This window comes from Asterias amurensis, chromosome 9 (assembly GCF_032118995.1).
Source record: "Asterias amurensis chromosome 9, ASM3211899v1".
NCBI classification, from domain to species: Eukaryota; Metazoa; Echinodermata; class Asteroidea; order Forcipulatida; family Asteriidae; genus Asterias; species Asterias amurensis.
This window is the reverse complement of record NC_092656.1, coordinates 10,867,550-10,891,976: the sequence shown is the minus strand read 5'-3', so window position 1 is coordinate 10,891,976 and position 24,427 is coordinate 10,867,550. Positions and strand designations below refer to the sequence as shown.

The 24,427-nt window shown below is 38.6% G+C and overlaps 1 protein-coding gene across 5 annotated transcripts in view; it reads left to right on the top strand.

Moving 5' to 3' along the window:
• The first annotated feature begins 1,525 nt into the window (after positions 1-1,525).
• Positions 1,526-24,427, top strand: part of LOC139941350 (uncharacterized) — a 152,159-nt gene continuing 129,257 nt past the window's right edge. For all 5 annotated transcript variants that reach the window (XM_071937803.1, XM_071937800.1, XM_071937802.1 and 2 more), the window contains exon 1: positions 1,526-1,650. The gene's annotated coding sequence lies outside the window, so the exon portion shown is untranslated. The remainder of the gene's footprint in view (positions 1,651-24,427) is intronic.

The following is a 24,427-nucleotide window of genomic DNA, read 5'->3' as shown; positions in this document are numbered from 1 at the left end:
TTTTGCCTACCATACTTGCAGGCCTACTTGGGTATGATTATTGGTTGAGGATTTTGGGCAAGTTAATAGGGAAAACTACCAATAACCTGCAAATTAAGGTAAAACTGCCCCCCCCCCCCTCCGTTGATGCATCCCAATCCAGTCATAAACCCAGAAAGTTACCCGCACTGGTGGTAGGATATCAGTAAATTCGTACGGCACAAGCTTCACGGTGATTGATTTTCCTGTTCTACTAAGGTACATGTATATTGTACAGTTTTTCCCATTGAGAAGACTCCCGAAGAAAGTTCAGAAAATCTACTCAGCGGTAGCGACAAGAACACAATCTACCTGGCAGCAAACCAAAACATTGTCTGGGATGTCGGACACTTCGTATAATAATGCCAGTGCTTACATGGACATGTCGTACCTTCGAGACACTTCGTACATACATGTAGGCCTATACCGAGAGTCACTTCGTACCCTCAGACAGCCGAGTCACACCGTACCTTCATGATGTGCATTGAAAGTTAATGTTCGTTGAGATACACAATTTATTATACTTAGTCATTTTTGTGTAATTATGTGAATGTTTGTTCATAAGTCATGTCCGCCAACAACAACATTTCCCGCCCATAACTTTTTTTTGAGTTAAGCACTCACGCAATCGTCAAACCGGCTCCTTTGTACGTCACAGCAAAATAATAATAAAAAGGGGCCTAATGGTTTGATTTGCTTTCATCAACTGATCACAAAGCACAAAATAATCACAACGATGCAGAAATCACAGTGTCTTGTAATAAGGTAGGCCTACGAAGTGTCCAACGTGACTACTATGCAAAAGTTACGAAGTTTCCAGCTAGGGTCCGAAGTGTCCTGATACCTGTCATTGTAGGCGCCTACCATACACAATAAAACTTTAGACCAATAATTGAACCAGCTTGTTTTAAAGGCACTGTGCACTCTGGACATGAATGAGCAACGGAGAGATTTTGCTTGGTCATAAAACACTGTTGAGCAACTTTCTCATGCATCTGAAGGCCCACACAATGTGCAACTTCTTGTTTTCTTGCAACTTCGATAACCAATCAAGCCAAAAATAAGTTCACACATGAGAATACAGGTTGTGATCATAAGAAACTAGGCATATCTGCCTGACAAAAAATTGCAACTGTCACGTGCCTCAAAAATTAATATTGTAATAATTCAGTAAACAAGTTTGATTGTCGATTGTCGTGAATAAACAACTTAGTGAAAAATGACTGTTCTACTGCTGAGCATCAATTTCTATTGGTTGAATGAATCGAATCAGTCGAATTAAATAAGGTTATGACAAAATAATGGGAAGTTCTCAAGATAAGAAGAGGCAAAAGTGTGCGTGTGTACGACGTGTGTTAGACCTTCCCAACTAAACTGGCCCCCATGCCACCAACCAGTTTGAATTTTGACATACATACACATCGATAGCCAGATCATGACTTGTGAACTAAAGAGCTAGTACAAGTCTATTAATCTATCGAACGGTGACGAAATCCAGTCAGAGTGACGTCATCACACAATATGGCCGTCTCTGACTTGTAAAAATGAAGTCTCCGAGGAACGCTTCCGGAATCTTGAAATACTTGTTTACTGTGACAAATCACGAGCTTTAAAACACCGATTGAATTGAAGGTAAGTTATGTGTCCCTTCAGCCTGCTTGTTGCGGACGAAAATGGCTATATTCAGTGGTTAACATTTAACGTTTAGTGTCTGCTGCGCGCTGCGCCCATGTTATGTTGAGCTGGGCATCAATGTTCAATACACAAAAATGTCAGTCACGTCAAACTTCAGATATAATTCATGTTATATGTTGTCTCATTTTATATTGTCGAGTCTTTCTTTTAATGTTTGAAAAGCGAAAACAGCGTATATTTGGCACCATATATTATTAAATTTAAAGCCTGAGCACTTTCCTTTCGTTTTGGGTTTTGTTTCGGGGGTTGGTCCTGCTGGATTTTGTTGGATTGGAGGGGTGTGTGTTTGTGTGTGAGGAGGAGGTGAACGAGTCGTTGATGCTGAATTGCAGATGTACGGTATCATGATTTGTGTACAAACAGTACCTTGCTTTATCAACAGTGTAACCTCCTGCAAATGTGAATGCATTGTGATTTTGACATGAATTTGATGTCACTACTCTGTTTTAGTTGCGATATTCGCGACGTAAGACTCAGTCAGAGAGTTAAAATAAAACCACAACTCAACTGCCTGCTGCTGCGAATTATTTGTTGCAAATTGTGACGTCAACATTCGTGTTGCATTCGCAGGAAGTACGAACCGAGCTGTAGTCTCAGTCATTAATAATTAATGTTATTACACAAACTTCAAGAATAGCAGGATAACACACAAATGCACACCCATCCATCTCCACCATAGGAAAAAGCATATCCACCCTTCTGTCCTGTTGTACTGTGATTTTGGTCATGGATGGAGAGCTTTTGTTGCATTATGCGCTAAAAATGTGTAGCAACTCAATGAATTTCATGTCAAAACTGTTAAAAAAGCAAAAAATGTTGATTACTGTACAGTGTTACAAGCGTTAGTCTGTGAACTACATGTAATAAACAATGTACCATGGAGCAATATTATAATTTAGTTTGTTGCTCCATCCATCGTAACTAAAGTTACATTATGGTTTAGAATATTTATAAAGCTTATATTTTATAAAGTGAGGGTGCCGATATTGTTCTTTGGCTGGTGATGACTAAGCTTGGGCGATATCACGATATTATCGAATATCGCGATACCAATTTAGAAACGATTTCGATATCGGATCGATTTGGTTTTAATCGAAATATCGATATATCGCAATATATTGCGATATAGCGTGATATTAATTAAATATTGCAATATCGCGATGTATTTCCTAGCTGAGACATCTTGCACCCCATAGGTTTGGAGTGAAACCAAAAGAATAGGTCATAAGAACATCCCTCTTGTGCTATGACTGTCTCTTCTACAACTTTCACTGGGAGTTTGAAGACTGATGATGTCAAATTTAATTAATCGCGATTATATCGAATATCGCGATATATTGTCGGCGATATATCGTGAATAAAATAAATCGATATCGCCCAAGCTGATGACATAAACTTGCAACGAATATTGTGGAGTGTGTACACAGTATTCACAATAACATGGTAATAAAGGTTTATCACGATTCAGAACCACAATGCATTATGGGTAGGGGGGGGCAGAGGGGGCATTCGACGTTGCAGATGTATGTATGTTGTCATGCACAACGTCTGTGCGCATGTATGGCCTATATCTCTGTGTGGGTTCAACAGCGCCCTCTTTTGATATTTTGCTATTTGTGTTATTTAACTTTGTTTACGAAGTCAGTAGTAGTGCTGGGCGAATAGTGAAATTTTGTTATTCGGATATCGCTGGTCAACTATCCGAAATTAACCGGATATTCGAATAGTTTTTTTGCCGCTAGAGGGCGCTATTTAAAAAAAAAAATAATAAAAAAATATACATGTATAATTCTTTTTTTTTGCCGCTAGAGGGCGCTGTTCATTTGTGAATGAGATCTAATGGGCGGATTGATATTAGTTTTAGACAGTGTCACTCGGTTCATTCATAAAAATGACCGGATCTAATTTAAAGATGGCGATTTGCTTTTTCTTTTGATCGTGATTGACTCTACGTGAAGGAAAACTTTTGTAATCTTTGAACAAATTACGTCAGAAATGTCATTGTTTTAACTCTTCACGGAGGTGAGCATAGTTAAATACTTAATTTATGCTGTTTTATGCTGTCTTAATAGAAGTTTCATAAGGATTCAGACAAAACATTCATATCAGTTGTCGTCCGACGTCCGCGGATATTCGGATATTAAAGAATATCCGGTTACTCGGTTGTAATTACAGAATTATCCGGTTTGTTAATAGGTATTCGCGCCCTATGCGGATATCCGGTTAAGAAAAAAAAGGCATTCGTGGTTACGGATAGAAAAACCTATTCGCCATTAACCGGATATTCGAATAATTCGCCCAGGCCTAGTCAGTAGGCCTACAGAAAGCTATGTTGTGTTTTAACTTTCCTTTAAATATTTTCTTAAAATGAATGTCAATCCAAGAATAAATTGTAATTCTGAAACTTTTTTAATTAATACAATTTTTTGCAATGGTACAGCTAAACCTTTATACCCTGAGCGTTGTAGGCCCTACGCAATGGAGGATTCCAACCTGGGCTACTCTCGTCTACATGATTTGGCCTGATTTTTGTAAACTTTGTATTATGGTGATGATAATTAGTTTGAATGAAGTCAGAGTAAAAGGGTTTCTGAGTTACATGTACACAATCATTTGTTGATAAATGGTTTAAGTGGACAAAAGTGTTACATGTACTAAATATCTCAAAGACTTGAGATTTGGTAGTACATGTACCATGTACATGAAAAATCTGTGGCACAACCTTTGAGATTGCACAGCTCAATCTTAAGATTTTGTAGACGTTCTTGGCAACGTAACAATGAGTAGGGCTGCTCATATCCTTAATTTGTTGTCAATTTGTGGGTGTTTTTGTTTGTGACAGCTTTAAGAAAAAACGACAGACTTTCCTTTTCAGTATTGAAATAACGTGCATCGTTTATTTATCATTTTATTAAAGACTTCTTATTTCTCCTCAATGTAAAAGAAGTACGGAGTTAGTGACACTAAAACTACTGGCTTCGGGCCTGTGGTCCAGTGTCAAATTTGAGCCCTGATGTATGTAATGAACAACTCATCGGTCTGTGCCCCCTTGCTTGATACTCGGAAATCAATTGCTTTTATTGAGGATTTCCTGACAATCCGGCTGGAGTAATTGGATACATCAAAATGGAGAAAGAACACTTTACATAGACATTTGATGCACTGCAGTTGTAGTTCAGTTCTGTTACACCTCGGACCATTGGATGGTTAGACTGCAGAACTTGCAATCACAAGGTTGTGGGTTCTAATCCTACCAATGTACACTATACTTATTTATGTATCGTACATTTGAACTGTTGTTCACGAGGTAGCCAGTCCAAAAAGGGCAGTACAATGAACGTCAGATGTTTAAAAAAAAAGTACAATCAAAGCAATGTGACAAATTTGTACATGATTACTGGTTTGGCATGCTCTGTTTTAAAAAAATCATTTTATATTGTACACTTGTGAGAATTGTTTATAAAAATAGATGAACAAGTGTGTACAGTATACTTCCAGTCTGTACTACACATGTGTACATGCGATGTTTGTACTACATGTACATGTATGTACTACGTACTTAGGGAATAATTAACTTGATATTTGATCATCTGATTTGTATTAATTTATTGTCGAGAATATTCTTGTCCCTACGACTCGAGTCATGCGTTTAATTAAAATAACTCATCTCCAACTACAGGTCGTTATGATACTTAATGAACTGACCTCATTAATTTATGTGTAATGGAGCTTGAAGCCCCACTCCCCCACACACCCGTTTTTTGTACATTGTGTTTGTATTTTTGCTGTGCAGTTTTCTCCAGATCATTGAACTTGATATCAGAAGAATGATACGGGCATACTACATGTACTACATTAATCAAGCATGCACTGGTTAAATGTAGGGGTGGAAATCCACTATTGATCAGCTTGACCACTTGGCTTGGTACTGTAATGTACATGTAGGTCAAACCATAGAGAAAAAAACCACTGTGGTCCTTTCTCTATGGTCAAACTGTTGACTGAAACAGAACTGTTTTTACAATGACCAGAACTTATGTTACATACTGTACACAAGCAATATAGGGGTGGGTGAGGTTGGCGAGACAAGGTTTTGTTTAGCTGCATGAAACGTTTCTCAGATTGATCATTTTAAATCCCCAACTGCATGCCACTGTTGTGTTGCTAATAATGATTTCTGAGTAGCTCGTCTGATACATTTTGTGCACCATTATTTGCTATGGTGTCTGTGCAAGGGATATCATTCACTAAATATGTTACAACCAATCTGTGGCAAATGCTGTGGGTGCCCCAAGGCTGTCTGTGTTGTGGCTTGCCATGGCCTTTGTAAAGTTACAATACAATGTTTTCCCGGGAACTAGAATTAACCATGAAGTAAAATTGCCTGAGCTCTTCAAGCAGAAATGTTCTACTCTTTTGGCAATCAAAAGTAGTTTTGTCAAAGTTTTAGCCAGTAGTATTCTTGTTAAATTCATTTTTAGTGAATATAATATTTGTTTCGAGTGAAGATACTGTACAGCATGACCCAAAGGACATTTCAGTACATGATCACATTCATACGACATCGTCCAAAGGTTGATACATGTACATGTAGCTTCATGTGTACAGCTTAGTCTTATCATTAATCAGCTTAAGAGCGAGCAAAGACTGCCTGTCCATCTACAGGGTACATGACAGTGGAGGTCTGCAACTTACTGATTGCAGATAAAGTCAATTCATCATGTAAATCTGTACTTAGGCAAACAGCAGTAAAAACAAATTCAAGATCTAGATGTTGCGGTACCAGTGCATGTTCATTTCCCTGCACATGTTGAACAATTTGTCAAAGCAAACACACATATATTCCTCGCATGTTCGCAGTCAGGAGTAAACTTAGCTGACCCCCCCTTCCCCCTCCAATGTACTACGAGGGGGGGGGGCTTGGTAATTTTATTTTATTAACAGGCCACAGGCACAATTCATGGTGGCAACAGTTGCCCACTACGCACACTGCCTTGGTGTCCCTTCCAATGTTCCACTACAAATTTCCATTCCAATCATCATTAAGGGAGGATGTGGGGGCGGGTGGGGGGTGGGGCACTACTAAAGACAATTTTCCGGGCCCTACAGCAGCATGCGTACAATGTTTATCCTTACCGTTGTTACTGACCTGTTGGCTATAATTACCTTTTAATTTGTATTTTCTCTAGGGTTTAAAAACTTTATGGATTGAATGTCATTGTTTTTTTAAAATTGTTACATGTAAGCGTTCAGGAGCTTGTTTTACGAATGGACGCGATCATAACTTGAAGTCTGCTGTTTGAAACCATGGTTTGGTTGTAAATATCTTAAGTGTAGGGCCTACATGTACATGTATGAGCCAGGAGGGTTTTCTAGCCAGCTTAGGTTAGATGCTACACACTACATTGTGTGCATGTGTGGCTGACTGATTCCATTTTGCGGATTATGATTTTGTTGGCGCCAACTGACTTTGATATGGAAAATGTTTGTGTTTAAATAATTTAATTAATTCAAGTACATTGGAAGTGCATTCAGATACAATTTAGAAGTTAACGCTTTAGAGTGGCCTCACTCAATCCTCAAATTAAACAAAGCCCACAGAGGCCATTGCCTCTGATATATTGAGTGTTGCCCGTAGTCTTGGCTATTGTGCCCTCTAAAAAGTTTTCTATAGACATTCAGATAATGGAAGTGCCCCTTGAAAAATGATATAACCTTGCCCTCTCAATTATGAAAATTTCCAGGCCTGTTCACTAGCTTTTGTTACTTCAATGAACACTGCAGGAATGATGTTTGTAGACCTTTATCATGGTTAGGCCATCTTGACTTTCTCCTATTGGTTTCAATGTTACCAAACCTAGGCTGGAAGAACAAAATAGTCTGGTTACTATTTTCAAAATGATTATCAGCGTTCATTATTGTTATTCGATACGTGGAACATGACCAAGATGGAGGCAGCATGATAAAGGTCTATGGAATTGAATTGACGTTAATTGAATTGAATTGAAATTGTACAATGTACATGATTGTACAAAGATGCAGGATATATGATTACTTGTACACTGTGTGAAGTTTTTCCTTGTACATGCTTGTATGTTCATCTTTATACCAGCATTTTACCTTAAAGGAACACGTTGCCTTGGATCGGTCGAGTTGGTCTTTGAAAAGCATTCTGTAACCGTTTGTTATAAAGTGCATATTGATTGGGTAGAAAGATGTTGTAAAAGTAGAATACAATGATCTACACAAATATGCCTCCAAATTGCATGGTTTTCTTTTTACCTCGTCCACTAACACCGTCAGCCATTTATGGGAGTCAAAATTTTGACTCCCATAAATGGCCGTCCGTGATAGTCCGCGACGTAAAAGGAAAACCGTGCAATTTTGAGTAATACTTGTGTGGATCATTATATTCTACTTTTAAAACATCTTTCTAACATGCATTTCATAACAAACGGTTTCAAACGCTTTTTATAGACCAACTCGTCCGATCCAAGGCAACGTGTTCCTTTAATACCATGTGGTCTGCTGTCCAAATGACAGTTAAAACACGAGAGGACCATAAAATTCTATTTTAGGATTTTTTCTTAATGTCATGATCAAGTTAACAGTCCATCAACAAATACATTTGTAGCATTAGATATTGAGCTTGTACATGTGGTATGCACCAGTGATTTTGAGTTTCATTTTGTGTGTACATTATTTACAAAATTGACAAATAGATTCTAACTCCAACATATTTAATTTAACACATTGCAAGTCCTTTACTAAGCTTTACATTAGGATTACTGTCGGCCCATCAAATATGTGGAGACCCATTACAACATGTACAACAAGCCTCGACATTAGTCGGTCTCTAGACAAAACCCCCTCAGTCAGACTGGAGCCATCATCAACAGAACCCCCCCTCCCCCACGCTCATTTGTAACTACATATTACACAGCAGGCCTAAGTCTTAACATTGAATTTGCCTGTTCATCAATGGCCGCACTGTGTGACACAGAAAACATGACTACTGAAATCATATGGCCAAGTAAATATATAATATGTTTCTCGTTCGCACCCGCTACGATTTTGGGTTTTGCACAATTTTCTTTTTTTTAAACAAAATAAAATATATATGAAATCAATTTATCGGAGATAAATACAATAAGCTTAAATCGGAGTCAAAATGGCCGCACAAGTAGGCCTACATGTCCATGGCAACTGTATACGGAAATTGAGGACAATTCAAAAATCATAAATTGTAAAAAAAAAACAATGGTGTGCAAATTCCACATTTTCTGAAATATCTCTGACGATTAGTTCATTTGTTTCTAACCATTTCCAAAAACTATTTTTGAATATTTGTGTTTGTGAACATTGCTTCCTACAGACTTTGGCTATCTGTTTTTAGTTTGCATTATGGCTTTCCATATTTTCCAACATCGTATGTTACAACGGTCATTTTAAACATGGTGGCCAGCTTGAAAAAAAACAAAACAATTATTGATAAAAGGTCTGGACGAGCAACATGTTGCTTATTTTATTTGGCCTAATGAGCTACAGTATGGTCTCTCTAGGTATCGATTTACTGGGGTTTGTGGCATGCTGACTATGAAACAAGAATTTTAGCATTGATGTCTTATACAGAGGGGTAGTGTACGAGCGTCCAAATGTTTAAAGGCAGTGGACACTATTGGTAATTACTGAAAATAATTATTAGCATAAAACCTTTCTTGGTGACGAGTAATGGGGAGAGGTTGATGGTATAAAACATTGTGAGAAACGGCTCCTTCTGAAGTGACATAGTTTTCGAGAAAGAAGTAATTTTCCACGAATTTGATTTCGAGACCTCAGATTTAGAACCATCTAAACGCACACAACTTCGTGTGACAAAGGCGTTTTTTCTTTTATTATTATCTTGCAAGTTCGATGACCGATTGAGCTAAAATTTTCACAGGTTTGTTATGTTATGCTTATGTTGAGATACACCAACTGTGAAGGCTAGATAGTGTCCACTGCTGTTAAAGGAACACGTTGCCTTGGATCGGACGAGTTGGTCAAAACAAAAGCATTTGTAACCGTTTTTTATAAAATGCATATGGTTGGAAAGATGTTTTAAAAGTAGAATACAATGATCCACACAAGTTTGCCTTGAAATTGCGTGGTTTTCCTTCTACTGTGCGAACTAACATGGTCGGCCATTTATGGGAGTCAAAATTTTGACCCTCATAAATGGCCGACGTGTTAGTCGACGAGGTAAAAGGAAAACCACGCAATTTCGAGGCATGTTTGTGTGGATCATTGTATTCTACTTTTACAACATCTTTCTACCCATATGTATTTTATAAAAAACGGTTACAAACGCTTTTCAAAGACCAACTCGACCGATCCAAGGCAATGTGTTCCTTTAAGATGCAGCTTCTGCTCCAATGTTGAATTTGTTTGGGGGGGGGGGGGGGAGTGACACTTAGAATAGTAAGGGTAGCAGACCTAATACCTCGAGGAGGCGGAAGGGTGATTGCCTCCATGCCCCCTGATCATTGCCTTGGTGCCCTTGAAATGCTTCAGAGGACGTTTACAATTTTCTTGTGTCCTTTGCCAGGAGGAGAAAATGCCTTGTTGCCCTTGCCCTTTCAAAACTGAAGCATACACCTGTTCAAACTTGGGCCCAATTTCATAATCTGCTTTTAAAATCAGAAAATAATTATTTCCTAAACAATTTCCTGCTTAGCAGGAACGAGCGGGATACCAGTCACAAATCTTAATTTGGCTTCTTGTAACCTGTTAATCTAGTGAGTAGTAATCATGTTGTTGTGCTTAGCTACTTTTTGTGCTTTTAAAGCAGCTCAAAGAAATTGGGCCCTTTGGTAGAGAAGATGTTTGTTTGAATGTGGAGGAGTTATACTCTGTGTAAGTTAATTGAGAAGATCAGAAAGTGTGTGTGTATGGACTATATGGCTTGGCCATATTCAAACTTTGGACTCGTTAAAGTGCGGGATTGCATTTTTCTTCACACATTTCAAGTAATGCACTTGGGATCCCAAGGTTCGGAGAATGTACGCGCAGAGACTTCGTGGTCCATGTGATTACAGCGTATTCACGTACGTGTAATGTAATAACCTTGGCTTTTGTCACACCATGTCTTACAAATGTATGTAATGTAGAGCTGTTGAAGGATAAATTAATTTTCCAAGCAGAATTAAGTTCAAGTTTGTACTGGCATTGACAGGTAGCCAGAAAATACTGTGTTGGTTTTAGGTGACTGTTAAAAAATTTGTTGAGGGAGGGATTCGAACCCCTGCGGGGAGATCCCAACAGAATTTAAATTTGACAGGTAAGACTACTCGGCTATCTCAACAACTCATAATTTTCTAGTTAAATAATTGTTCTATATAATTTTTTTTTTAAAGCATGTTTGTTTCCATAATTGAGAAGAGAGGGGGTGTGAGAAAACATGTGATGATTGTTAAATTATTATTATGTAGGCCTACCATTTTCTGTTTTAAAATGTATTGTCTTCTTAAAGTGCTCATCCAGCTGTTTTTTGTGCATTTTCATTCATAAAAATTGTTTGTTTTTCATGCAGAAATTGATATATCTGTACATACATTTGAGTGTAAACCTGTCTGAATCCTTTACTTGATTTAAGGAGATTACTAAATCAATTAACATAAATGAAGACATAATTCTCTGCAAATAAGACATGCATGTAGTGCATGCACATCAACCTCTCATGATCGTTAGACAAAACCATCCAAACAGTCCCCTCGGCTGATAACCATGGTCGCAACCGGGTCACTATACCCCAGAAACGAGGAGACGGGCAACCTGAGAGGGGCCGTGGCGAAGACAGACTGAATTGGTTCAGTGTGAATAACGAACTATGAGTCAGCGAATGGTTGAAACAAGAGATAATGTATACACATGAACCATGTATTTTCTTAAGTACTACATTACAATGTAAATACAATATTTAGCAATACATTGTTATTGTACCATGTATCAGCATACACTGTACCCTGTCAGTGTTTTTATGCAAGAGATTGTTGATAGCAAGTCATAAATATTTTGGAGTGTGTGACTGGTTTAAAGTTTGATGAAGTCCACAAAACCCACAGGGGCTGGCTTATAAAGCTCAAAGAAGAAAAGTTATTCGGAACAAAAATTTGTTATTTTAAATGTAATATTTTGCTAGTTGTGTTCCACAGTGATAGGCCCTAAGCGTTGCAGTCCTGTCAGTTATTTTTAATATTAGAGATTCTTGATAGCAAGTCATGAATATGTGGGGCATGTTAGAGTTTGATGAAGTTGCACTTCATGGCTCTAACTTGGGGGAGAAGTCCAAGACCCACAGGGCATGTGTTACATGTAAGACGAAAAGTTATTTGGAACTTTTTAAAAAATACATTAGTTTTTTAAACGTCACATTTTGCTAGAAATTGCTCTGAAGTAACGTAGTTTTCGAGAAAGAAGTAAATTTCGACGAATTTGATTTAGAGACCTCAGACTTAGAATTTGAGGTCTTGAAATCAAGCACCTGAAAGCACGTGTGACAAGGTCGTTTTTTCTTTCATTAATATCTTGCAACTTCGACGACCAATTGAGCTCAAATTTTCACAAGTTTGTTATTTTATGCATGTTGCATCGAAAAGAGAATGGGTTTGCCCCGGTGTTCCTGGCTGTGGCTGCTGTATGCGCCGTTGCACCGTGTGAACCCATACTTGGGTATGTGTCTATGTAATTGGGTCTCAGAATTCATCACTGCAATAACCTATCTTTCTGAAAGTTTGTATGAACTTGGACATTGAGAACCTTGTTTGGGATACGTGCGCTAATAAAACTTAGATATTATTGATATGTTATTTGACTGGCCAGCAGCAGGACCAGTTAATTTTAAATCATTCAGCTAGCCCTCCATTTTCTTCACAGTCCATGTTTCATGTAAAAAAGTTATGCTTGTCAACACTGAACTTTTCAGCGGGACTACATATAAATGGAGATAATTCTGTCTTGTCTGCAGATTTATCCACTGGCAAACGGGACACTGTTTTAAGAGAGAATCCTGCATAAATGAAAACATGCATTTTACCTTGTTTTTTTAACCAACATCGTTTTTATGCACTTATTCGTACTGCAACACAAAATTACAGTGCCTTTGGCTGCAATCCTTGGACTGCTGCAAGGCCATTTTACTGCATATATTTCGGATTTGGAAGTTTGGGGCCCGCAAAATATTCACAAATTGTGCAGCATGCGTTATCAGTGATCAGATAAGGCCAGTTTGGGCACAAACAGAACTCTGCTTCAAATCTAAAGATTTATGCTAGTGTTTTTTTTCTCAATGTAAAACCGGTTGTACCCAAGGTTGCATTGTGACAGTAGAATATAAATGCAAACTGTGTCATAAAAATATCAAAATTTTACTTTTACTGTCTCTAGAGAGTAAAATCAATGTGCTCTGAGGCAACTGTATACAATGTTAATTTTAGAATACAAATTAACTACAGTTGCTTTTAGTGTAGGAAACATTCCGAACACGTGTTTAGCGTAATTTTGTGAAACTTCTCAAAATCAGGGTCCAGATTGACGCCAGTTTGAAAAAAAAAACTATGGGAAACCCTGGCTGCCATTGTTTTGATTCTGTTGACTGTATAATAACCCACTTAAAGCCATTGGACCCTTTCGGTACAGAAAAAAAAAAAAGTTCACAGATTTACAAATAATTTACAGGGTTTACAGAAGGTAATGGTGAAAGACTTCTCTTGAAATGTTAGTCCATGAAATGCTTTACTTTTTGAGAAAACGGTAAAACAATATAAATTCTCGTTAGCGAGAATTATGGATTTGTTATAAACACATGTCATGACACGGCGAAACGCGCGAAAACAGGAGTGGGTTTTCCCGTTATTTTCTCCCGACTCCGATGTCCGATTGAGCCTAAATTTCCACAGGATTGTTATTTATATAAGTTGTGATACACGAAGTGTGGGACTTGGACAATACTGTTTACCGAAAGTGTATATTGGCTTAATGTTATCAAAAACTGCTGTTTTGTCCTCAAAATTTTACACAAGGTCTGATACTTCATGGAGGCAATAAAGGCGATTGACCCCCATGGTCCCTTGTTGCTTTGGTGCCCTTGAAATGTTCAAGTAGAAATTTACAAATTTCTCATGAGGTGCCCTACCAAGAAGAAATCACCCTGGTGTCCTTGCCCTTTCAAAAACGAAGCATCTTGCCTGTTAATCATCTATAATGCAGTTAAAGATGCAATGTCAAATTTTTGGTCGATTTGACCCCAAAATTGTGATTAAAAATTCATAAGTATTTTGATGGAGTCGAGAAAGTTACAAGCTTTGATTTGAGCCAACGCTCAAAAAAGTCTGCCAGTTATTAGTAGCAGAGAAATAAAGTGCTCAAAATTAGTTTTTGTCGGGATCCCGACAATATTTATATCACGTGACCAATTCTAATGTGTTTTATGAGAAACGTTTAAAATTGTTATGTTAATGTTCGTGTACACATAGTTATTTTTCGTGTGTACAAGTTTAAAAACCAAATTAGCCAAAGTGAATTACTGAAAATGAAATGATCTTAATCAGCTCCTTAGAACAGGCATCAAATGTTGTGAGCCCCGGTTCTCTTTGCTTGAACCTGGAGAGCATCGAGGCGACGGCTAGTATCAGGTGCCTCCCATGAGACTGACATCCATAGGATAAATTTATTCCTTTATCAGTTAATAGTCCCTGGTCATGTTTCACCAGCTGTTTGTACAACCCATTTAAAGGTTTCACAGGTCTGCAAATTATGTGACAGAGGTTAGGATTCTAGGAATGAGAGACAGTGTACACATCCTATCATGATAAAATGTACACTGATTGTAGGGCTTGAGTCTCCTGGTTCGGTATTTTGGACCAACTCTTTTATGTCCGGTTTGTACTTCCTGCGAATGCGAAGCAAATTTTTATGTCTCAGGGCTGTTTTCACTAAGGGTTCCGTTGCAGAAGTTGAACACAGTAACACTGTTGTGAATGATTTGGTGCAAATTTTGTGACGTAAACCAAGCCTCAAACAATGTGGACACTGCATCATCTCTCTGGTAACCTCTTTCTGTAAGACATTCAGTCTCCTTTCTGTTTATCAGGTATACTTTCCTCTTGCCTGTCTGATCATCTTTGGTTGTGGTCTCCTCGTTACCTAGTGAATTCAATGGTTTCATTCGTTTTATTGATTTTAAGCCAAAAATGCTGTTTCTATTTGTGTCGGGTATTGTGTTGGAGGAGACTAGCATGCAAATTTGCTTCTGCCAGCATTGGCCATGAGACAAGGTTTTCCACCACGAGCATTGTCTGGCTCTTCCATCACTAATCTAGCCTATTCCGTACGTGTCCTTTAACACTGTACGCTCATTAATTATCTTGTAGTTGTGTACAATGATGATTTAATTATTGATTTCTAATAAATATTTCACGGAAAAGCTTCCCTTCCCCCCTGAATTGTGTCTTATCTGTAAAGCCCAAGAAAATTCTAGATGTTCTGAACTGTTCGAAACGATTGTGTGTACAGTAAAAGTACCCGGGCCTGATACTTCACGGAGGCAACGAAGGCGATCGCCTTCATTCCCCCTGGTCATTGCCTTTGTGCCCTTGAAATGCTCAACAGTAGAAATTTACAATTTCCTCAAAAGGGTGCCCTTTACCAAGGAGAAAATGCTTTGGTGCCCTTGCCCTTTCAACAACGAAGCATACATTGTACATGTACAATGTATATAGGCCTGAGTAGGCCTACTACATGGTTTAACCATCATTACACTTAAGCCTGTACTTCCTGTGTAAATATTAGTGGTTTCTCCTTGACACAGTGTACAGTTTCTTAATGTCTTCCCCAAGACACCTCGATGAGAATTTGGTTAACGACGTCCGGTCGGATTATTTATTAGGAAGAAAATTCCATAAATATTAAGACAGTCCGCTTTGCTCGGATGCCTCCGCCCTGACGATGTAGCACCTCTGTCGTGACTAGAATATCCACTTTGTGTTTGATGATCAGATGCTTGAGTTTGATGGTTGTTTTATTTACATGTATACAATGTACAAAATGTAGTTAACCCGTACTTTATTAACATTTTCGCCGACTGTGACTTCAATGCACATTATGTCTTCAATCTTCAAATATGTTTTTTAATCCTTTAACATCCTTATTCCTCCACTATTTTTTAAACTTAACATTTCGGCTTTTAGTCGCTGTATTGCAGCTTGTTTTAATAAATAAACCATGAATAAACATTATCCCCACTCTTCCAGTATTTTTAGTTCTCCATTGTGCTAAGTCCTTCAAAAACCTGAATCCTCCAAAATCGGGTGTACATGTGCGCATACTGTGCACAAGTAATTTTTATACACTGCATGTTTTCCAACAAGCCTCTTTCTTAATACAGTTCTATTGTAAAACTGAGGCAAAAACCGACTGTGAACCCATCGTTCATAATGTGCTGGAATGATTTCATCCGGCGGTTATGAATCTAGAGTACTATATAATCACGGTTTGCAAGTTTCCGCCATGCGTGTGTAGAGCCTCGAATTCTTGTTTCATTTGTATTGTGTTGAAAGGCCATGTTTGAATGAATGTCATTACCGTGACAATAGTGCAGAGATATTGCTATTCACTGCTGTCCCCAATTTGAGACTTCACGTACGCAAAAGGTGGGACCGAGCAAAGGGCATTGAGTAGCGAATGGTGAGTCTATTTCTTGATCGCAAAGTTCTGATACGTTTTGCGTAGCTTTTTTTGGCTGGTTCTTCACTACTTTATAATGAACAAGGGAAAATCTTTCACTAATCATGTACATTTCAATGTCTTACTTACAATTAATACATGGGTCGCAGACTTTTCAACGGTCTGTGATGACTGACAGTTCATGTACATGTACGTACTGTACATGCACATGTAGGGTTGTTTACACAATCATACAAATTGTATTATTGTACAACACACCAGATTAATACAGAGCATTGGGTATGTATGCTTATTCTGAGTATTAAGTTAAACATGCAACATCCATCACTCCTTATCCCGTCTCAATCAAGGAGGGAGGACACCAAACTACGTCATCCTTTAATAGTAGCGATGATTCGGATGGTGATGAAACAAGACATCTCCTTGTATTATGCAGAGGTTGTTTCCCATCCCCCCTCCTCCTCCTCTCATCGAAGCGATAGACTAGAGGAATGTGTCATCCGTATGCCTCACTGGTTGCTTAACTTACAAATTTCTCAGGCTGATGTTGTCAAGGTTATAGCAGACGCACGTCCATACACTCATGATGCATTGTGGAATCATCTACTTAGACCTCTTTTTAACTCACCCTTTACCATGGTAATGGACTGAGCCATAACAACTGCAAACAGATCCCTTAAGAGGTATACATTGAGGCAATCGGTTTTCGTTCTGCTACATGCACGTGTGCTGTATCTTGACACTGGCGGATGAAAAATAATGCATAATGACGACCACGGGTTGTTCTGCCACATGTGTGATGTCGGGAGTATAGCCTGAATGGTTATGGCTTTATGTACAAGAATGCAACTTAGTTTAGTCACTTAAGTTGGATGTTGCCTTTTCACGGAGGGATAATACAAATTTGTTTGTAAGAGAGGAGGGAGATGTCTTCCCTGTGTGGTTTAGCGTCAAAAGGAGCGGAAATAATGCACGGTAAGACCATGGATGAGACAGACCTATAATTTTTATGCACTATGTGTGTGTATCTATTTGTAAGGAGATCAGATCTTGTGTTACCTTATTTGGTTCAGACGTGATGTTTAGATTTTTTGAAAGGGCAAGGGCATCAAGGCGATTTCTTCTTGGTAAAGGACACTCTACAATGTATGAGGAAATTGTAAGGATATGCCAAATCTTCTTATGTTTTCTTATTGGCTTCGGGCCTGAGTGATGTTTCCTTTTTTCTGAAAGGGCAAGTGCACCAAGGCGGTTTCTTGTTGATTCTTAGTAAAGACACCTCTTAGGGGAAATTATAAATTTCCATTGGAACATTTCAAGGGGCACTAGGGTTATGACCAGGGGGCAGCGGAGGCAACTGTCTGTTGCCTCTGTGAAGTGTCCGGCCCTATGGCTTCAAAGTTTTAGTGCTGGGCGAATAGTGAAATTTTGTTATTCGGTTACCGCTGGCCAACTATCCGAAATTAACCGGATATTCGAATAGTTTTTTTCGCCGCAAGAGGGCGCTATTAAAAAAAAAAAAAAAAAAAAATATACATGTATAATTTTTTTTTTGCCGCTAGAGGGCGCTGTTCATTTGTGAATGAGATCTTATGGGCGGATTGATATTAGTTTTAGACAGTGTCACTCGGTTCATTCATAAAAATGACCGGATCTAATTTAAAGATGGCGATTTGCTTTTTCTTTTGATCGTGGATGACTCTACGTGAAGGAAAACTTTTGTTATCTTTGAACAAATTACGTCAGAAATGTCATTGTTTTAACTCTTCACGGAGGTGAGCATAGTTAAATACTTAATTTATGCTGTTTTATGCTGTCTTAATAGAAGTTTTATTAGGATTCAGACAAAACATTCATGTCAGTTGTCGCCCGTCGCCGCGGATATTCGGATATTAAAGCATATCCGGTTACTTGGTTGTAATTACAGAACTATCCGGTTTATAAATAGCTATTCGCGCCCTATGCGGATATCCGGTTAAGAAAAAAAAGGCATTCGCGGTTACGGATAGGAAAACCTATTCGCCATTAACCGGATATTCGAATAATTCGCCCAGGCCTACAAAGTTTGTTGACAGACGGTCTCCGTGCCCCTTTGTCATTGCCATGTGCCCCTTGAAACTTCTCTCGTAATTCATGAACTTTAAGTGTACAATACTATTTCACTATATGTAGGAAAAACTGTCTTGATCGTACAATATTGAGTATACATTGTACCATTCCAGGCCTGTATGCTTTGTTTTTGAAAAGGCAAAGGCACCAAGGCATTTTCTTCTTGGTAAAGGGCACCCTATGAGGAAACTGTAAATTCACTGGAGAATTTCAATGGCACAAAGGTATTGACCAGGGGGCACAAAGGCAATTGCCTTCATTGCCTCTGTGAATTATCAGGCCTGCAAAAAAATCACTAAGGAAAAACAAGAGAAAAGTAGGAGGCCTGCATATTGTACACACATTCATGTTGTTGAAATCATTAACATTAATGCGGTCTCTGTCATGTCTTATAAAATCTCATTATGTATGGTTTGTTTCCACACAACATACCTGTAGTCTGTATCGCTTCGGTCTGACACCCTCTGGCCTTCACCGTGTGGATCAAGGCTTAGGTTTCAGGAATGGAGGGGAGAGGAGAAGACCCTTTGGGTTAGAAATGAAAGACTGTGGTCTTTTTTTAACACACTGTAAGATGATTTGATGACACTGAGGCTGCCATGCTTGGGCTGGCTAGGGCCAATGGACATGGACAGGGGCTTTTCATTTGCAATTCCAAATACATGGTTTAAAGCAGGGTTGCCAACTCTTCCTGATCCCACTGCAAAAAAGCTCCCTAAAAATAATATATTCTTTCCATGTTCTGATAAACAAATTTGTAAACCTTCCTGATTATGGAAAATTTTCCCTAACTATGTTGAATGAAATTCCTGATACATATGTACTCCCTGATTGTGGTACAAAATCCCCCTGATTGATGCAAATGCGGGTACAGTTTAAAGGCGGGGTACAGTGTACTACATGATGTATTTCTTTGGTAATTACTCCAAAAATAAATGGCGTAACAAGATATTTGGTAGGATGCTGTTGATAATGACTGTGTACACATGTAGCTTTTTGAGAAACAATTGCTTGAAAGGAATAGTGGTTTAGAGAGAGGGATTCAAATAATTTCACTCTGACATGTCTGAGAAATGTTACTGCGTTTCCACAGAGGATTTCTTTAGAAAAGGGAATATTAGATGGTAATAGAAAAACAATTGAAGTATCTTGGTACTGCCATTATGTAAAGGGTGTTGTTTGTGCACGGGTACAATGCTCATGTTCTTGAAATATGACACTCATGTCGATATTAAGGTACTTCTCCGAAATAGTGAAATGGCAATAATTGTGAAGACAACTGAAACAGTATCCACGATAGATATCACTGTGAGTGTGAAGGAGAATGTTTGAAAACATTCTTTACGCTGAAATATTTACAACATGTACCACGTCCACGGTCTAAATACGGTGTAGTTATAAAGCACTTCTCAATCCATTTGATAAACAAAAAATAACCCAATTTTGAGTTTTGACAAGAAGTAGCTGGTTTTGACACCCAGCATCACAAGTTCTGTGAGAATGTTTCTAAATTGTTAGCAGTGTTGTAGCTAGACCAGTTTTAGTGGTGGGCAATAAATCAAATTTTGTTGGAAGTCTACCAAGGGAAAGGAGATCAACAAAATTATTTGTGTTTAATTATAGGCCATTTATATTGCTGAAGTGGGGCCAGGTTTCCAAACTGTTCTTGTTATGGGGCCATGCAATAAGTAGAATCATCTTTTGACTGTGTTCTCTCTCTTTGACATGTGATACTCCTTATCATTTATAGCTTTGTCTCAGATCAATGCAAAGTGGACAGTATTTTAAATCTGTGCTGGGCGGCACATTGTATTTTGCTCAGAGTGCTGGGCAAAAAATGTGAGTCCTGGGCAGGCCCGCCCAGCACCGCCCACCGTGGCTACAACACTGATTGTTAGTGTTACTACGTACATATTTTTAGAAGAACTCCATAATATTAATTCTACATCCTGATTGTATGCATCCTGGTTCCGGATGGTAGACAGAGTGTGTGAAACAAAGCTCTGTCTTAAAGGCAGTGGACACTATTGGTAATTACTCAAAATAATTATTAGCATAAAACCTTACTTGGTAACGAGTAATGGGGAGAAGTTGATGGTATTAAACCTTGTGAGAAACGGCTCCCTCTGAAGAGACTTAGTTTTTGAGAAAGAAGTAGTTTTTCCACTAATTTGATTTCGAGAGCTCAAGTTTGGAATTGAGGTCTCAAAATCAAGTATCTGAAAGCACACAACTTCGTGTGACAAGGGTGTTATTTCTTTCATTATTATCTCGCAAGTTCGACGACCGATTGAGCTCAAATTTTCACAGGTTGGTTATTTTATGTATATGTTGAGATACACCAAGTGAGAAGACGGGTCTTTGACAATTACCAATAGTGTCCGCTGTCTTTAAAGGCACTGGAAACTATTGATCATTACTAAAAATAATTGTTTGAATAAAAACTTACTTTGTATTGAACAATGGAGAGCTGTTTATTAGTAGTAACACCTTTGAAGTCACATAGTTTTTGAGAAAGAAGTAATTTCTTGCACTCAAATATCAAAAGACTTTGAAGCTTTTTTATTATAAATGCATACTGAACACTCACACAAAGTTTTGCAACAAGGGTGTTTTTTCTTACAATCTCTTGCAACTTTGATGATCAATTGAGTCAACATTTTCACAGTTGTTTTATGTTGGTTCACCATGTGAGAATACTGGTCTTTTACATTTACCAAAGGTGTCCAGTGCCTTTAATGTGCATCTTACAATTTAGTTGTTACATTTTGTGCACACTTTTCTGATTGCATTTTTGGTGTGTTTACAGAAAAAGCGTCTCCTCGTCCGCCTTCAGTATCAGTTACCAATAGTTGGTTCCCTTGTCAACAGGATGTGTTCTCTTCATGGAAATAATTGTAAATGCCACTGGTTCCCTGGTGAACTGGTTCTGACGATACAGCGAGACTTTGAGGGCATTTGAGATGCGCGGTTGTTGTCATGGAAATTCTAGTGACTGTTAAACATAACAGCGTGTACTGGTGAAGTGAACTTTGTGCGCAATGTACTTGTATTGTACTGTATTGTACGTACACGTACATATACATGTACATGTATACAGTACGTGTACACCTGGCTTGAAGTTTTGAAAATATGCAGGATTGCCAGTGGTCAGACATGGTGGGAGAAGGTCTTTCTACATGTTCTAGTATGATACAAGTACATGTAGGTGGAAAAGGGTTTGTAAAGGGGGCTTCCTTGTCATCGAGCACTTTTTTTATGTGTGTAATAAACAAAAGACAATAATAAGAACTAGTTCTCGTTTAGCGCCTTTTCACAATAACGCCTCAATGCGCTTTACATTAGTGCCCTGGTCATTGGGCTAGTAACATTCCTTTCATCTTTCTCAGCTCCCTAGTGGAGTATACAGCCCGAGCTCCCATGGTGCTTCAGGTTGGCTTTTTCATAATACATTAACACTCTCTACCCTCGGAAGTACACCCATTTAAATGTATGCCCCTGGGTGAAAAAAAAGCATTTGTAACAGTAAAGGATCTTGCTCATAAATGGAAACTTGTAAAATGTCATGACTGAGATTCGAACCCACACTTTGATGACTTCACTACCAGCAGCACTTGTATTCGATGCCCTTATTGGCCATGACATCCTACAACACTTCTCAGCACTCAAGTACTGAATAAATGCACAATGTACATGTAGCCATGTAGTTTGTCTAATTTCCTTGTTATTGTCAGCTCTAAGATTCTTCAATTTCCTCCGAGGAGTGGATTTAAGAAAAAGGGCTAGGGGACAGGAACCAATCAGTAAGCAAGAGAAAATCACAAGGACAGCAGGCTTGATTCTGCTCAAAATGCAGTACAATTGGGAATATTTTGTGTGTTTGAATTAATGTACATTATGTGGGTGCCCTTTTGACGTCAATGTCTTTATGGTACTGAGTTCGGTGAAATAGAAACTGCAATGCTGCACTCCAAGCCATTTCCCATCATGTTCGTAAGTCAATACGTCACATGTGCACATCTGCTGCGTGTGTGTAAGGTTTCTGCTACACGTACTCAGGAACAAAATCTTGGCATTTATTTACCACGCATCGCCTGTTAATAAAAACAATAACAACTACATGTAGTTCTTCTAAATCGCATTTTACAATATCGAACAAATGTCTCAATGCACTTTGTAAGTGCCCTTGTCATTAAGCGGATGATATTCCTTCAATCTTTCTCAGCTCCCTGGGGAATAGAAGATTTATACAGCCTGGATTTTTAAAAACACAATTATGATAATATCAACCTCCACCCTCGCAGGTACCCATTGGTACCCCTGGGTGAGGAGAAGCATGTGTAGTTAAGTATCTTGCTCAACTTCTGACACAAGTGCCATGACCGAGATACGAACCCACACTCCAATTACTTAACCACCAGAGTTTGAATTTGGCTTTAAACCCCATGGCCATGACACCCTGTTCATTGTTCAAATCAAAACATTAACATTTTGAAAAGGCTTGCAGAAGATAATGTTTTCTTCCATAAACATGATAAATCACCAACAAATATTCTGAGGGCGTTTCCTATAGCACTTTGCCATGAAATATTGCATGTGAAAGTTGTGTGCACTAACACTACTGGTTGGCAAAATGTGGGAACTTGGTGCCTTTTTGTTTAGGTGTGATGCGTACGCATTTGTGCATCTGCCTGGTGCACAACTCTGTGGCCTATTGCTGTTGGCATACCAATAGTGTATTAGTATGCATTTTTGAATTTAGCATATTTCATAGGCTACTTGTAATTAATGGAGACAGTTTGGGTGAGGTGAGTTTGGTTTACATTGGAATAATGTCACGCTATTAAACGAATAGCATTCTTAAGTCAAGGTTCAGACACATTTTCTACATTCAGTACACTGTACATGTACATGTACATGTACCTTCGTGCCTGTGGCCCCATTGTGGGGCACCTAGGTGCCTCTTTGAATTTATCAAATTGAAAAGGTAAAAGGTTGGAACCATGGATATGACATTTGTTGTTTCCATGGGCTGGACGGCATCTGAGATAAATTTGAACATTAACATCCGAGTCATGCGCAATGTGTGTTTAGTAAGGGAATAATAGGGTAGCGACGAGTTCTTCAACGTACGTTTAAAGCCGGCAGGGTTGGCAGCCATGTGATAAAGGTCGGAGCCGAAGGCGAGGGCCTTTATCGCATGGCAACGACCCTGCAAGGTTTTAAACGGACGTAGAAGAACGAGTCACTACTCTTTTATTCCCATTCATAAATGCCCTTTTGTTAAAAAACGTAAACAAATACAGTTATAGACTTTTTAACAATTGAAAATTCGAGGTTTGGATTTTTTCCCCCCAAACTTTGTGAAGAATCTGTTTGAGGCGTGTGGGTTGTGTGTACGCGCGCACGCTTATATTTCGTGCTGATAGTTATGATTTGCGCATTCCGGGTGATAATCTTGTGCGCCTGACACGCGGAAGCCAGCTCAGTGTGCAAAAACAAAAGATTTATGCACACCCACGTGACGCCATCTCCACCAATATGAGTAGAGAAACTGTCTGGGGTATTTATGAATACATATTTAAAGTACAATGAGTACCTTTTGCCTGACATAATGAGGGAAAATTTGTTCTCGTACAGAGGAACATGTATGCACTTAATATAAAACATTATTAAAATGAACCGTCTGACGCAGAAAGATCTTGGTCAACAAAGACCGGAATGAAAAATGAGATGGCGCCTCTTTACTTCGTAAAAAAGAGTTTCAGATGATGCTGCGAGAATAAAGTTGCCCGAGTGAAAATACAGTGTATGCACTAGCTTTTAAGTACATCGAGAACGATGTTGACTTCCAATGGTCTGACTGTGCCATTATGATGGTGCA